Genomic DNA, 18,118 nt, shown 5'->3' on the forward strand with positions numbered 1-18,118 from the left:
GATCCCAACATGGTTGGCTCATGGTACCTAACACATGAAACTAAGAATGCAGTGTGAATTTTCATGCTTCCTTTTTTTTGTTTTTATTTTGCAGAGGAAAATGCAAGGATCATGCATGAGTAAACATGAAAATAAAAGGTATGCAAAAAGCATGGTAGATGCAGATGCATGTTGATGAAATGACTTGTGCAAAATGCAATGCATGAAATGATAAATGACAAATGCAGGAACGATACGTTCATTACGATGCCATGGAGAGATGCTTATGCGATGCATGACATGAATGCATTTACGGACACGAGAGCCCGGAAAATCCTCTCTTCTTACTTGCACATTTGGGGGCACAGTGCCCCATATGTGTAGTTAAGAAGGTGATATGGACCTTCCAGCTTCCTGTGACAAAAGACAAGACCAACGTACAACGCATGCGTGATGACATGATGCAGATGCACAAAAGCACAACAGAGGGATGTACATAGCATGGCAATATCCTCAGAAAATCATACAGCAAAGCCGTACATGACATTCAGGTTATATGCATGGCAGTGTTTAAAAGGCACGCAGCATGTTCGCTTCGTGCTCCTATTTTAGGGACCTAAACGAGAGGAACTAAAAGGCTTTTAGTGATAATTCCCAAGGTGGTCATATCTCTCTTGATGGTTTCTAGAGGTATCATCCCCTTCGGAAAAAAACATATTGCGGCAGTAGGGACTACCAGCAACAATATGTTATCAAAGAGAAAAACTCTAGATGAGGGTTCACTATTATCAAGCAAGTCGGAGATCCAACATGACCACAGATTCATCTCCACTCCTTATGTTCCCATGGACCCGGGTATAGGGCCCCTTTTCAACTCACCGTGTGTACAAATAGTGTTGGTGTTTGTGTGCATCAAATGAATAAATATCTATCTCATGCATACATTTCAAAAACACAATAAAAGCATCAGAGAGTTATATACAAGAACGTAAGAGAAATAAAAGGGAACCGACAAAAGAGGAAGTCATGATATTGCATGAGATTAGAACGCCTAACTCTCTAAAAACAGTCCCCAGTGCAGTCGCCAACTGTCGCAACCTACCCTTCGGCGGGAGGGTGACACAAGACTCACTGGTGCATCTTCCAAGGGAGGAAAATGCGCAAAGTCGCCACCAACGTTTATTTGAGGAAAACGTCAGAAAAAGGTGTGGTCTACGAACTTTAAGTGTGAAAGGTTCAAGAGTTGTTTTTTACGCACGGGGAAGGTATTAGCACCCCACGCGTCCGTCACAAAGGATGGCAGCCTTTAATCAAGTGTGCAAATATGACTTCAAAATGTTTTATTTTCCCTTTTTTATGTCTTTTCGTGTATTTTCCCTTTTTTATGTTTTTTTTTTGCTTTTTGTGGGCCCTTTTGTAATTTTTATCTTTTTGTGGTCGACAAGGGTGTTTCCCTCGCTCCTACGTATCCTCAATTGTGATGAGGAAATCAGACCTACGTAGTTCTTTTAGAACTAAACGTTGGTTGTGTTGTTTTGATCTTTTTTCGCAAGATATATTTTAACTAAACAAAAGGTTATTTAAGGCGTTGGACCATTAAAAGATCTTTTGATTTTGAAAGGAGAGAAACATTAAGGCGTTGGACCATTAACGATCTCTTGGGGTGGTCGACAAAAGCGGGGCTTTTGCTCCTACGTATCCTCAATTGCAATGAGGAACTCAGACCTACGTAGTTCTTGCAAAAGCGGTAAAGTTATGGGTTGATTTTATGCTTTTGAAAGGTCCATGTTAGCCGATAAAAGCAAAGAGGATCGTTTAAGGGGTTGGACCTTAAAACGAATTTTTTAGTAATTTTTGTGGACAAAGCTTGATTTGTGAATTGATTTTAGCTTTAATTTCACTTTGATTATTTAGTCAATTCATTCAAGGAAACTTCCAAAGAAAAACGTCCGATTGATTTTTTTGATTATTTTATTCAAAGATATTTTGATTATTTTATTATTATTTTTCCTTTTTTTGGTTTAACCGAGATTACAGCGTGAACGATCAGTTGGATTTTATTTTAACAGTAATTGTCATACCCTAATTTCGTCCGGGGACCATCTGTTTGATAGCATGCGACCCTCTCTTGACCGCTTCGAGGTACTTAACACCCATCGTTAGGCAATCCGTGGAGTTTCGCGACATGCAGGAAGTCGAAGGGAAGCATTGTTGCGCAATCCGTAAAATTCCGCAACATTCCAGAAGTCAAAGAAGGGGTTGTTGCGTAGTCCGTAAAGTTTCGTAACATTACGGAAGGAAAACAAGTATCGTTACATAATTCGCAAAGTTCCTTAACGTTACAGAAAAAGATTCAGCAAAAAAAGAAAAGGGGGTGTATTTAGTAAATAGGGTGTGCAAATAGCAATTAGGCCCACTTGGGCCTTCCAGGATGATCCAACAGAAGGCGGTGCCTTCTGGTAGAAGCAACCACCTCCCTCTTTTCCCCTATAAATAGGGGAAGGAGGGCAGAACAAATTCGTTCAACCCTCCTCGTATCTGAGATTCACTTAAAATTAGTGAGAAAAATTGTTTCCGTGAAGAAAATCCAAGCCGAGGAGCTTCCGTAACGCTTCCGAGACGTCTTCTGTGGGCAATTTCGCGAAGGTTTTCCACCGTTTTTCATCGTTCTTCGTTCGTTCTTCGTCGTTCTTCGGTCTTCAACCGGTAAGTTCCCGAAATCGAACCTTTCAATTCATTCTATGTGCCCTTAGTGGTCCCCACTTGTTTTGCGTGCTTTTATTTTTATTTCGTTTGCTTTCCGTGCCCCCTTTTGACGTGCTTTAACCATTTATTTAAGTCGTTTTCTCGCCTAATCAAAAATAAAATAAATTTCCACCGATCATTTGAGTTGTAATATCTTTTAATCTCTGTTAGAATAAAATTCGACCGATCTTTCACGCCATAACCACGTTTAAAACCAAAAAGAGGCAAAATAATAATATAATAATTAAAAAATATCTTTAAATAAAATAATCAAAAAATCAATCGGACGTTTTTCTTTGGGATTTTCTTAATTGAATTGACTAATAACCAAAGTGAAACTAAGGCTAAAATCAACTCACAAATCAAGCTTTTGTCATTAAAAATCACCTAAAAACCATTCTAAAGGTCCAACGCCTTGAAATGGTCCTCTTTGCTTTTTTGGTTAAATGTGGACTTTTGAAAGCCTAAAATCAACACATAACTTTGTCACCTCTTTCAAAAAACCAAGAGATCATTAATGGTCCAATGCCTTAATGTTTTTCTCTCCTTTCAAAAGAATCAAAAGATCGTTTAATGGTCCAACGCCTTAAATGACCTTTTATTCAGTCGAAATATATCTTGCAAAAAAAGGATAAAAACAACTTAAACAACGTTTAGTTCTCAAAGAACTACGTAGGTCTGATTTCCTTATCACAATTGAGGAATATGTAGGAGCAAGGGAAACACCCTTGTCGACCACAAAAGGATAAAAAATACAAAAGGCACAAAAAGACATAAAGACATAAAAGGGAACATAAAACAAATTGAAGTCATATTTGCACACTTGATTAAAGGTTGTTGTCCCTTTTGACGGACGCGTGGAGTGCTAATACCTTCCCCGTGCGTAAATATAACTCCTGAACCTTTCACTTAAAGTTCATAGACCACACCTTTATGGTTTTTCCGACGTTTTCCTCGAATAAACGTTGGTGGCGACTCCGCGCATTTTCCTCCCTTGGAAGACGCACCCGTGAGCCTTCGCATCGCCCTCCCACCGAAGGGTAGGTTGCGACAATTGGCGACTCCACTGGGGACTATATTTAGAGAGTTAGGCCAATCAATCAGTGTGCATTCCTTACCATGACTTCCCTTTTGTTCTTTTTCTTTGCCTTTTTCTTTTTATGTTCTTGTATATATAAACTCTTTGATGCTTTTAATGTGTTTTTAAAATGTATGCATGAGATAAATATTTATTCATTTGATGCACACAAACACCAACACCATTTGCACACACGGTTGTTGGATTACTTGGCCTCAGAATAATTAAGAAGGGGGGTTGAATTAATTATTCTTAAACCTTTACTAATTAAAAAATTACTCTTCTAAGGCTTTTACTATGTTAAAACGGGAATTAAAATGCACAGCGGAAATTAAAAGAGTAGGGAAGAAAGAGACAAACACACAAGAGTTTTTATACTGGTTCGGCAACAACCCGTGCCTACATCCAGTCCCCAAGCGACCTGCGGTCCTTGAGATTTCTTTCAACCTTGTAAAAATCCTTTTACAAGCAAAGATCCACAAGGGATGTATGCTCCCTTGTTCTCTTTGAACCTAGTGGATGTACCCTCCACTAGAACTGATCCACAAGAGATGTACCCTCTCTTGTTCTCAGTCAACAACCCAAGTAGATGTACCCTCTACTTGTACCACAAAGGATGTACCCTCCAATGTGTTAAGACAAATATCTCAGGCGGTTAAACCTTTGATACTTTGTGAATAGGGATAAAAAATAATTCTCAGGCGGTTAGTCGTTTGAATACTTTTGTATAAGGGAAAGGGAAGAATCAAAAGAATTCTCAGACTATGTCATTTTGAATTCTTTGACAAGGGAGAAGGGAGACACAAAAGAATTCAGGCGGTTAGTCCTTTGTTCTTTTGGAAAAGGGAGAAGAGAGACACAAAAAGAATTCAGACGGTTAGTCCTTGGCGAATTCTTTTTGGCAGAGGGAAAAGAGAATGAAAAGATGAATAGCACAAGTTTTCAAGGTTTAGAAAACCAGAAAACTTTGGAAAGCTTTTGGTACAAAGAAGAAGAAGAAGTTCAAAGAGATTCAAGGCTTGTAAAGGATTGTATGAATAAGTGTTCAAGATTCTTGAAATGCAAAACAAAGCCTTGCTTTTATAGACTCTTCATGTCTGGTCAAGACAACCATTAGAAGAGTTATGACTTTTAGAAAAACTTAAAAACCAATTTGAAAAAGTCAAAAACTATTTGAAGAGTTACATCTTTTGATTTTACTCTGAAACAATCACTGGTAATCGATTACCAAATTAGTGTAATCAATTACACAAAGCTTTTATGTGAAAGGATGTGACTCTTCACTTTTGAATTTGAATTTCAACGTTCAAAGGCACTGGTAATCGATTACCAAAACATTGTAACTGATTACAGCTTTTTGAAATTAATTGGAACGTTGTAAATTCAATTTGAAAACTTTTTCAAAACAATTTTGCTACTGGTAATCGATTACAGCTATCTGGTAATCGATTACCAGAGAGTAAAAACTCTTTGGTAAACATGTTTTTGTGTAAAATCCATGTGCTACTCAGTTTTTGAAAAATCCTTTTCATACTTATCTTGATTAAGTCTTCTCTTGATTCTTGAATCTTGAATCTTGATCTTGATTCTTGAATTCATCCTTTTTCTTGAATCTTGAAGTGTTCTTCAACTTTTCCTCTTGAGTCTTGAATTTGCTCTTGATTTCTTCTTGAATATCTTGCACTCATCCTTTGATTGACCTTTGAGCTTTTTGTCATCACCTTGGTCATCATCTTTTGTTATCATCATTGTTATCATCAAAACATCTTTGAATCACTTTTGATTCACCATGAAGCTTTGCTTCTACAATCTCCCCCTTTTTGATGATGACAACTTCTGAAATCAAGAAACACACACACACTTTTTCCTAGTCGATCACTCACATAAATTCTCCCCCTTTGTTTTTGTATTTATGCCTATCTTAAAATTAAGTTGATTACTCATGTGAATTCTTGATTTAATCCCATATCTCTCCCCCGTTGGCATCAACAAAAAGCCAAAGTGCGTATCAAATTCAAATATAACTTAAACACCCATACAACATTCATGAAAAAAAAAATCAATCAAATCATGAAGCAAGAGCAATAATAGATTAACTATAAAATACATATAGTCAAATAGCAAACTTAATATTTGTTCAAACATACCATGCAAATAAGGAAATAGTAACTTGTTCAAATACCATAATAATATAGCCAAAATACAAGGCTGAAAATCAAAGTACTAATAATATTAAAATAGAAATCTAAGATGATGGTGGCGGCGGTGGTGGAAGATCGAAGCTTGAACGAATGTAAGACACATCTTCTTCAACCTTTGTCATTCTTGACTCCATTTCATTGAAGCGCATATCCACTTGCAATTCCAAAGTGTCAAACCTCTCACCAACAAAGGTTTGAAGACCATCAAACCTTTCCAAAATCTTCAAAAGAATAGATGAATCTTCTCCATCATGTCCTTCTTCACCAACATTTCTAGCACCCTTCTTCACCCAAGAGCCATCATGCTCCTTTATATAACCAAAGGATGCTATGACTGAAGCGCCTATAAGGAATGATCTCTTGATTGGAACATAGGGTTCAGAATCAAGAGGGATGTTGAAGTGTTGAAGGAAAAGGATAACAAGATGAGGATAAGGCAATGGGGCATTCAATTGCAATGCCTTATACATGCGATATCTAACAAGATGTGCCCAATCAATTTGTAAACCTTTATGAAAGGCCCACATGACAATGAGATCTTCTTCAGAAACCTGAGCAAGGTTTGAAGATCTCGGAAGCAAGATGCGAACAATAAGGTAATGGAGGATGCGGCTTTCAAAAGCCAATGAACTGGCAAGAAGCCTTCCGGTCATATCTGCTTGATTGGTACAAACCAATCGGCGGGCATCATGTACAGAGAAATAAAACTTCCAATCATCAATAAGTGCACCTTCAAATGGTACACCTTCGCTTGGCAATTGGGTTAAATCATAGAATAGGGACTGGTCAATGACCATCTTAGTCCCATAAACCTCAGACATTAAGGTACCTTCATGGATTTCTAGATTAGAATAAAAAGCTTTGACTAGTTCAGAATAAACAGGTAATTTCAGAGACATGAATGGAATAAGATTGGAGTTTTCAAATGCTTGAAGGCATTCAAAACTCTCATTTGAGAAGAAATCCATATCTATGAATTTTGGGTCTATAATGGAACGAGAGGAAAAGAGTTTTGTGTACCATATACGCTGTTCCTCTGATGAGAACAATGATCCAGAGGGAATGGAGGGAGGAATTGGGGTTTCCTGTGACCCGAAATGTCGTTGATTCCGACTCGAAGTGCCTTTCCGCTTCTTCGATGGTTCTGCCATTTGAGGAGTTTTTTTGGGATTTCAATCGGTTCAAATGAAAGAGATTGAAAAAAAGATGAAGTTTGGGCTTTGTGGGGAGTGATTTGGACAAGAATTGAGTGAGATATGGCTGGAAGAAAAATTGGGGGCGAGGGTTTTTGAGATAGAAGCTTGTTGCAGGTTTCAGAATTTGAAATCTGAATATATAGGTGCAGGGACGCATTGTAATCGATTACACACATATGGTAATCGATTACCATAGAGCAATGTTGCCAGAAATAACTGCTTGTAATCGATTACACTATTATGGTAATCGATTACCAGAGGTTATTTTAGCCAAAAAATAAAAACAAAAGGCTTTCTAGGAGAGAAGAAGTTTTGAGTTACTATCAAAATACTTTTTCATGAGAAATATATTTAAGAATACTTTATGAATAATTCTTAATCATGTAATTCACATATCATATTATGCACGAACATTAAAACATGTAAATAACCAATTTTATCAAAACAATCAACACAAGTATAAAGAGTATTGATTTTATTGAAATATATGAATGAATATTTCATGCAAATAAGATGAAATCAATCAAGAACATATACTCATGATTTCAAACAATCAAAAAACAAATACATAATTGTTAGTCATCATAATCAAATTGTTTGAATAAAAATTTCAACTTTAAGAGAAATTTTAATAAGATAATGGTTTTGATATTACCTTTTTCAGGATTAAAGTTTCTAGATCTTCAAAGATGAGGATCATGCTTTTTCTCCTTGTTTTTCATCCTTGAGAGATGTTCTCGTCACTTTCATAATCTTTGGTCAGACGATTAATCTCCTTTTCTGAACCATCGGATGAATCATTGTCATCCCATGCAATGTATGTTTTCTTAGTTCTTTTTTCATCAAATCTTTTCTTTTCACTTTTCTCCGACCATTCTTCATTTGAAGGACAGTTGGCCTTGATGTGACCAATTTGGTTGCATTTGTAACACCTAAGGACTTGAGAATCATCTTGTGATTTTCTTCCATTATTGAAATTCTGACGCCTATCAATTCTTCTTTTCTTGATGAATTTCTGCAATTTCTTAACAAAGAAGGAAAAATCTTGTTCATCATCTGAATCTTCTTCTTCATTTTCTTCTTGTATTGAAGATGAGGCTTTAAGGGCTACGTTTCTCTTCTTTTTGTCATTTTCTTCATTTTGATTGAGGCGTTGAAGTTCCATCTCGTGTTCCTGCAATTTACCAAATAAAGTGGCAAGAGACATGGAAGAAAAGTCTTTACTTTCAGAAATAGCAGTTACCTTGGGCTGCCATTCCCTACTTAAACATCTTAAGACTTTATTAATTAAATCCTCATTAGGAAAGATTTTTCCTAAAGATGCAAGATGGTTTACTATATGTGTAAATCTTTTTTTGCAAACTATGGATATTTTCATTTGGGTTCATCCTAAATAATTCATATTCATGGGTAAGGGTATTTATTCTAGACCTTTTTACATCTGTGGTTCCTTCATGAGTTAACTGGAGAGTATCCCACATCCTTGGCATTAGTACAATTTGACATTCTAAAGTACTCATCTATTCCTAGGGCTGAAGTGATGATGTTTTTGGCTTTGAGATCGTACTGGATTTTTCTCCTATCTTCTTCTGTCCACTTATCTCTTGGTTTTTGGGTTGTAGTGCTTGTGCTTACATCTACTATAGTGGGTATGTGTGGTCCTAATTCTATTGCTTCCCAAATATTTAGATCTATGGCTTCAATGAATATCTGCATGCGGGTTTTCCAATAATGGTAACCCTCACCATTGAAAATGGGTGGTCTGTGAATGGAATTTCCTTCAGGAAACAAGGGATTTGAGGACGCCATGAATCTTGAAGTGGTTAGGCTTTCTACAAGATACCTGTTCTGATACCACTTGTTGGAGTAAGTGGCCTCAGAATAATTAAGAAGGGGGGTTGAATTAATTATTCTTAAACCTTTACTAATTAAAAATTTACTCTTCTAAGGCTTTTACTATGTTGTTAAGAGAATAAGGAGTAGAAGAGAAACTTAACAGAAGTAAAAGCGGGAATTAAAATCCACAACGGAAATTAAAAGAGTAGGGAAGAAGGAGACAAACACACAAGAGTTTTTATACTGGTTCGACAACAACCCGTTCCTACATCCAGTCCCCAAGCGACCTGCGGTCCTTGAGATTTCTTTTAACCTTGTAAAAATCCTTTTACAAGCAAAGATCCATAAGGGATGTACCCTCCCTTGTTCTCTTTGAACCTAGTGGGTGTACCCTCCACTAGAACTGATCCAAAAGAGATGTACCCTCTCTTGTTCTCAGTCAACTACCCAAGTAGATGTACCCTCTACTTGTACCACAAAGGATGTATCCTCCAATGTGTTAAGAGAAATATCTCAAGCGGTTAAACCTTTGATACCTTGTGAATGGGGATACAAAACAATTCTCAGGCGATTAGTTGTTTGAATACTTTTGTATAAAGGAAAGGGAAGAATCAAAAGAATTCTCAGACTATGTCGTTTTGAATTCTTTGACAAGGGAGAAGGGAGACACAAAAGAATTCAGGCGGTTAGTCCTTTGTTCTTTGGAAAAGGGAGAAGAGAGACACAAAAAGAATTCAGGCAGTTAGTCCTTGGCGAATTCTTTTTGGCAGAGGGAAAAGAGAATGAAAAGATGAATAGCACAAGTTTTCAAGGTTTAGAAAACCAGAAAACTTTGGAAAGCTTTTGGTACAAAGAAGAAGAAGAAGTTCAAAGAGATTCAAGGCTTGTAAAGGATTGTATGAATAAGTGTTCAAGATTCTTGAAATGCAAAACAAAGCCTTGCTTTTATAGACTCTTCATGTCTGGTCAAGACAACCATTAGAAGAGTTATGACTTTTAGAAAAACTTAAAAACCAATTTGAAAAAGTCAAAAACTATTTGAAGAGTTACATCTTTTGATTTTACTCTGAAACAATCACTGGTAATTGATTACCAAATTAGTGTAATCGATTACACAAAGCTTTTATGTGAAAGGATGTGACTCTTCACTTTTGAATTTGAATTTCAACGTTCAAAGGCACTGGTAATCGATTACCAAAACATTGTAATCGATTACAGCTTTTTGAAATTAATTGGAACGTTGTAAATTGAATTTGAAAACTTTTTCAAAAAAATTTTGCTACTGGTAATCGATTACAGCTATCTGGTAATCGATTACCAGAGAGTAAAAACTCTTTGGTAAACATGTTTTTGTGAAAAATCCATGTGCTACTCAGTTTTTGAAAAATCTTTTTCATACTTATCTTGATTAAGTCTTCTCTTGATTCTTGAATCTTGAATCTTGATCTTGATTCTTGAAGCTTGATCCTTGAATCTTGATTCTTGAATTCATCCTTCTTCTTGAATCTTGAAGTGTTCTTCAACTTTTCCTCTTGAGTTTTGAATTTGTTCTTTATTTCTTCTTGAATATCTTGAACTCATCCTTTGATTGACCTTTGAGTTTTTTGTCATCACCTTTGTCATCATCTTTTGTTATCATCAAAACATCTTTGATAACGTATTGTTGCTAGTAGTCCCTACTACCGCAATATGTTCTTCGAAGGGGATGATACCTCTAGAGACCGTCAAGAGAGATATGACCACCTTGGGAATTATCACTAAAAGCCCTTTTAGTTTCCTTCCATGTAGGTTCCTAAAATAGGGGCATGGAGCAAACACGTTGCGTGCCATTTTTAACACTGTCATACATGTAGTCCTAAATGCCATGTACGCCTTTGCTTATATTTTTTTGTGGATATTGTCGTGCTATGTACATCCCCGTGTTGCGCCTTTCGCATATATATCATGCACGGATTCCGTCTTGATCCCCTCACTTTTTTCCGATGGAGAGTCCGTATCACCTTCTTAAATACATATGTCGGGCGCCATGCTGCCAAAATGTGTATCTTAGAAGGGGACTATTTTCCGGGCTCTCGTATTCACAAATCGCATCTGTGTCATATGCATTTCTTCATGCATTCATCCACCCATAATAGATGTCGGAGTTTTGATTCGCACTGGGTTTTGTTTCACTTTAGTCAAACATGGGATCGAGTCAAGCGCCTTCACTTAAAAAGAGGTTCTATCAAGTGAAGGTCAAGAGCCTAGGAACCACCAATCTAAAAGAATTGGGGCAGTTGATGGGTCAGCTCCAGCGACAAGCATTTCGCAAAGCTTACGGTAAAATTGGGACCAACTCTTAGCAAGCAAAGAAGGAGCATCTGTCAACTGGTTCCCTCGTTGGAAAGAAGGAAGAACCGGGGTTCTTATTTCGTGCGAAGGATTTCCAAATGTTCCCTTGATGGGGACAAGGGGTTGCATCAGTTACAATCATGTTCTTGCTATAAGACAACTTGGCTACCCCATGAGAGGGGCACCACTAGAGGAAGAGCTCGCGCCTATTATTGCACGAGGTTTCAATAAGACCAACGTGGAGGCGCTTCAGAAGGTCCGCAAGGCATGGGAGATGGTGCAAAAGAAGGATAAGGAACTCAGAGGCAGTAACAACGGGCCCATCGGTGACTACCGTAGGTGGTTGAAAGACCACATGCAAGATTTGGATTGGCTCCCAAGTTTGAGAACCACTAAAGGGGTGGAAGTTGAGGCTCCGGAGGAAGACGAAGAGGTGCAAGCCCTTAGGGCAAAACTCGAGCAAGCCCAATCAGTCAAAGAAAGGTTCAAATCAGCAGCTCTCAAGATCCGAAAGGAGAATGCCAAACTGAGAGACGTAAATAAAGCTACCACCAAGGCCTTGGAACGAGAGACCAAAAGGGCTCTTAGGGAGGAATACGGCCGAAACAAATTCCGAGGGGCTCTATGGGGCAGTAACAGCGAGCTTAAGCTCCGGAGAGAGGAAATGGACCAATCACGAGTAGACAGTTTCATCTTGAAGGATGAGCAAAAGGTTTGCCTAAGGTCCAAGAGAAGCTTGTCTCAGCGTTTATGCGAGACAGAGACCAACATGTTAGTCATCATCAGTAGGTACCAAGAAGAATTAAATCTAGCCATGGCCCACGAGCACAAAGTGGTGGAAGAATATGCCCGAGTGTTCACGGAAAAAGAAGCTAGAGGGGGGGTGATCGACTCGTTACATCAAGAGGCGACAATGTGGATGGACCGATTTGCTCTTACTTTGAACGGGAGTCAAGAACTTCCCCGATTGCTAGCCAGGGCCAAAGCGATGGCGGACACCTACTCCGCCCCTGAGGAGATCCACAGACTCCTCAGCTATTGTCAGCACATGATAGACTTAATGACCCATATAATTAGGAACCGCTAGGAAGTTTGTATTATCGCTAAGATCTTGACTAGTTATAACTTTCTGAATAAAATGAGTTCATCCCACGTTTTTTCTCCAAAATTAGTGCGAATCAAATCACTCCTGCATTTTATCTCTAGCATGCATTCATTTTCTTTACGTACCCCTCACGTTTGGTTTTTTAGGAAAGACGCCATAACTAAACGCGCCCCAAGGCATCCCTATCGCACCAGATCAAAATCTAGGACGATGGGTGACCAAGAGGAGGTACAGGAACAGATGAGAGCCGACATGTCGGCTTTGAAAGAGCAAATGGCTTCCATGATGGATGCCATGTTAGGAATGAGGCAACTAATGGAGAAGAATACGGCCACCGCTGCCGCTGTTAGTTCAGCTGTCGAAGCAGACCCAACTCTCCCGGCTATCACGCATCACCCTATCCTAGATGTGGTAGGACAAGAAAAAAGCACACTAGGACACATCAGCAACCCCCATCTGGGATACAATCGGGTGGCTTACCCTTATGGATTGCCACCTAATTACACACCATCAGTCATACGTGATGACGCGGGTCGTATCCCTCCCCCCATCCTTGAAGGGGAACCTCCTCGACAGTCGAACGAGGTCCACGAGGATCGTCGGGAGCATGCCCAAGGAGACATCGATTCCCACTCCCCGTTCCCCGCCGAGGGGTCGGCGCCCAACGCACTACCTCAGCCCAACCTCATAGGAGAACCTCGAAACCCCTCAGCACAGCCAATATTCTTTTTCGCAGACGGGCCACCCCCGACAGCCGAAGAAAGGAGGAAGCTCGATCTCATCGAAGAGAGATTGAGGGCTGTTGAAGGCTTTGGCGACTATCCATTTGCAGACATGACTGATCTTTGCTTAGTACCAAATGTCATCATCCCTTCGAAATTTAAGGTACTCGACTTCGATAGGTACAAAGGGACAACTTGCCCTAAGAACCATCACAAAATGTATTGTCACAAGATGGGAGCGCATTCCAAGGATGAGAAGTTGTTGATGCACTTCTTCCAAGATAGCTTGGCTGGGGCCGCGGTCGTCTAGTACACCAATCTAGAAGCTTCACGCGTTCGCACTTGGAAGGATTTGATTACCGCCTTCCTTAGGCAGTATCAGTACAATTCTGATATGGCTCCCGACCAAACTCAGCTACAAAACATGGTTAAGAGGGAAAGCGAGTCCCTTAAGGAGTACGCTCAGCGTTGGAGGGATCTGGCAGCGCATGTAGCCCCTCCTATGGTTGAAAGGAAAATGATTACCATGATGGTAGACACCTTGCCGGTGTTTTACTATGAGAAATTGGTGGGCTACATGCCCTCCAGCTTCGCATACTTGGTGTTCGTCGGGGAAAGAATCGAAGTGGGCTTGAAGAGAGGGAAGTTCGATTACGTCTCCTCCACAGGTACCAATGCTAGGAGGATTGGAGCAACTGGGGAAAAGAAGAAGGAAGGAGATACCCATGCCGTCACTTCAACGCCCACATGGATCAAGCCGCCGCAGATCTCCCACGGTGCCCATTAGTACGCGCACCATCACCTGAGCTTCTCGGCTCGTGCCGGGGACTCCTCCAACTCAGCACCCGTACAAACTAGGGCGCTTGTGCCCACCCAAAGGGAGCCTCCCCAAGCTCCAGCTCCAACCCCGACTCGCCCGGCCAGCAATACCCACTTTGGCGTCGGTTCCAACGCGACAAGGAACTTTCCCCCAAGGTCGTCTCCAGGATTTACCCCGATCCCAATGACGTACGAAGACCTCTTACCATCCCTTATCGCCAACCGGATGGTTGTGATATCTCCCGGCAGGATCTACCAGCCTCCTTTCCCAAAAAGGTACAACCCTGACGCGACCTCCGCATACCATGGGAAGACCCCGAGCCACTCAACCGAACAGTGTCTGGCCTTTAAACATAAAGTCCAAAGTTTGATAGAAGCCGGTTGGCTGGTGTTTCAAGAAGATCGACCCAACGTAAAAACAAACCCGCTCGCCAATCATGGAGGGGGAGCGGTTAATGTCGTCGAGACGGGTAGGCCGCGTAGGTCCAAACCTTTGAAGGACGTGATGACCCCCGGAAGGTTTATCTACGAGGCCCTACAAGAGGGGAGCGTACTTCCCTATGGTGGGCATGAGGAAGATTCCTGTTTAATGCACCATGGTGCACTACATAACATGGAAGCATGTTTAGCAGTAGAGGACCTGTTGCAACAGATGATGGACCAAGGCCGGCTGGAAGTCGGCAATGAGGGAGGTGAAGAGCAGCACATATGTATGCAGTCCACAAATGAAGAAGGTCTTAGGAAGCCTAAGCCTTTGGTGGTATATTTCACCAGAGACGCGGCTCCCAAAACGCCCCAATACCCCTCAGTAGTTAAACCTCTTTTGTTTCCATACCAAAACAGTCACGCAGTTCCGTCGAGGTATGCACCTCCAAGCGAAAGGAAGGAAGAAGCCACCGACATCAACAAGTTGTCGGCCAGGGTAACCAATATCACGAGACTGAGCGGCGTGACCCGCAACGGTCGCGTGTTCGCGCCCCCTGACCTGCCAACAGAACCCGCAAACGTTAAAGGGAAGGCGAAGATAGCGGAAGAACAAAATGACAAAGTGATCCTTGCTCCAAACGAGAATATTCTAGTGAAAGGTTTTTCGGAGAAAAGGGAGGAATGTGGCAAGAAAGAAGTATCACTAGAGGAGGCAAGCGAGTTCCTCCGCATTGTTCAACAAAGCGAGCTCAAGGTCATCGAGCAGCTCAAAAAAAGCCCCGGCCAGAGTCTCTCTTTTGGAACTACTCATGAGCTCTGAGCCTCATCGGGCTTTGCTAGTAAAGGTCTTGAACGAAGCTCATGTAGCCCGAGACATCTCCGTAGAAGGCTTTGGGGGACTCGTCAATAACATCACCGCCAACGACTATCTCACTTTCGCTGAAGAAGAAATCTCTGTCGAGGGAAGAGGGCATAACAGGGCTTTACATGTGTCAGTCTAATGCATGGACCACGTCGTGGCCAAGGTACTCATCAATGTAATGCCCAAAAGCACATTGGAGAAATTTTCGTTTAACGCTTCCCATCTAAGACCAAGTTCCCTGGTGGTTCGTGCCTTCGACGATACCCGCCGAGAGGTGAGGGGAGAGATCGACCTACCTGTGCAGATAGGCCCCCATACCTGTCAGGTTACGTTCCAAGTAATGGATATTAACTCGGCTTACAGCTGTCTTTTAGGACGCCCTTGGATCCACTCGGTAGGAGTCGTTCCCTCTACATTCCACCAAAAACTAAAGTTCATAGTGGAAGGGCATTTGGTCATTGTATCGGGGGAGGAAGACATCTTGGTAAGTTGTCCGTCCTCTATGCCATATATGGAAGCCGCGGAGGAGTCATTGGAAACGGCCTTCCAATCTTTTGAGGTAGTAAGCATTGCCTCTATAGATTCCCTCTCTGGGCAACCTTGCATGTCCAATATGACAATGATGGCGGCCCGGGTGATGTTGGGGAATGGCTACGAGCCCGGAATGGGTTTAGGCAAGAACAACGGCAGCAGAACCAGCCTGGTAAGCACCAGAGGAAACCGCGGGAAGTTTGGATTAGGCTATAAACCCACGCAAGCGGACATAAGGAAAAGTGTCGTGGAAAGGAAGAGCAGAGGCCAAGGTTCGCAATTGGGACAACAAGTCGAAGGAGCCCCACCCTGCCACATCAGTAGAACCTTTATAAGTGCGGGTCTAAGACACGAGGCTCAAGTCGCCACGATATGTGAGGATGACCCCCCGAGGGGATCGGTTTTGGTATGACCATGTCCTCTTGGCTTCCGACTAGGAAATTGGCGAGTGGAGGAATGCCCAGACGTTTACGCAACAAGCATAATGTAACCCTTTGTGGCTTTTAAACTCTACGGTTGGGCCTAGGCCTTAGAGTTTCCTTTTGTTAAGGCATTATGTCTTTTGTTCCTAAATTTATAATATAAAGATCGTTCTTCATCTGTTCCTATGCCTCTACCCATTCTCATTCATTTGCATGTTTATTTCTTTACGCTTAAAATGCCAGATCTGATGATGAGTCCCTCGAAGGTACTAATACCCAGGACCCGGCCATCGATTTCAAGCAAGAAGCGAGTCAGACAGAGAGTGAAGAGGACGAGGATGTGGGACTTCCCCCAGAGTTGGAGAGGATAGTCGCTCAGGAGGACTGAGAGATGGGGCCTCATCAAGAAGAGATAGAACTGGTAGACTTAGGGACTGACAGTAGGAAAAAGGAAGTAAAGATAGGCACGGGTATGACCGCACCCATCCATGAAGAATTGATGGCCTTGCTAAAGAACTACCAAGACATCTTTGCCTGGTCATACCAAGATATGCCTAGTTTGAGTTCTGACATCGTACAACACAAATTACCTCTAAATCCTGAGTGTTCCCCGGTAAAACAAAAGCTGAGGAGGATGAAGCCCGAGACGTCCTTGAAAATAAAAGAAGAGGTAAAGAAACAATTTGACGCTGGTTTTTTGGCTGTCGCTCGGTACCCGGAATGGGTTGCCAACATTGTACCTGTCCCTAAGAAGGATGGGAAGGTACGAATATGAATAGATTATCGAGACCTGAATCGAGCCAGTCCCAAGGACAATTTTCCTCTGCCGCACATCGATATCCTCGTGGACAATACGGCCAATTTTGCTCTGTTTTCCTTCATGGATTGGTTCTCCGGTTACAATCAAATAAAGATGACGCCAAAGGATATGGAAAAGACTACCTTCATCACCCTGTAGGGGACGTTCTGCTATAAGGTGATGTCCTTTGGACTCAAGAATGTCGGGGCAACTTATCAACGGGTTATGGTGGCCTTGTTCCACGATATGATGCACCGAGAAATCGAGGTCTATGTGGACGACAGGATCGCCAAGTCTAAAACCGAGGAGGAACACCTTGTCAACTTGCAGAAGTTGTTCGAAAGGCTTAGGAAGTATCGATTGAGGTTAAACCCCGCTAAGTGTACCTTTGGGGTCAAGTCAGGGAAATTGCTGGGTTTCATTGTAAGCCAGAAAGGGATAGAGGTGGACCCCGAAAAGGTGAAAGCCATCCTTGAAATGCCAGAACCGCGTACCGAGAAGTAGGTCCGAGGTTTCCTGGGGCGTTTGAACTACATTGCCAGATTCATATCACAGCTCACCGCTATCTGTGAGCCGTTGTTCAAACTCTTACGCAAAAACCAATCTGTCCACTGGAACGAGGATTGTCAAGAGGCGTTTGGAAGGATCAAACAGTGTCTCATGAACCCTCCCGTGCTGATGTCGTCGGTGCCCGGAAGACCTCTCATCTTGTATATGACGATTTTGGATGAGTCGATGGGATGTATGCTGGGGCAACATGACGAGTCTGGGAAAAGAGAGTGCGTTGTCTACTACTTGAGTAAGAAGTTCACAGCCTGTGAAATGAACTACTCCCTGCTGGAAAGAACGTGTTGTGCTTTAGTCTGGGCGTCCCACTGTCTAAGATAATACATGTTGAGCCATACCACCTGGCTGATATCCAAAATGGACCCGGCCAAGTACATCTTTGAGAAGCCTGCCCTCACAGGGCGAATCGCTCGGTGGTAGGTGTTGCTATCCGAGTTCGATATAGTCTACATCACCCAAAAGGCGATAAAGGGAAGCGCCTTGGCGGATTATTTGGCTC

This window comes from Glycine soja, chromosome 10 (genome assembly GCF_004193775.1).
Source record: "Glycine soja cultivar W05 chromosome 10, ASM419377v2, whole genome shotgun sequence".
Classification (NCBI taxonomy): Eukaryota; Viridiplantae; Streptophyta; class Magnoliopsida; order Fabales; family Fabaceae; genus Glycine; species Glycine soja.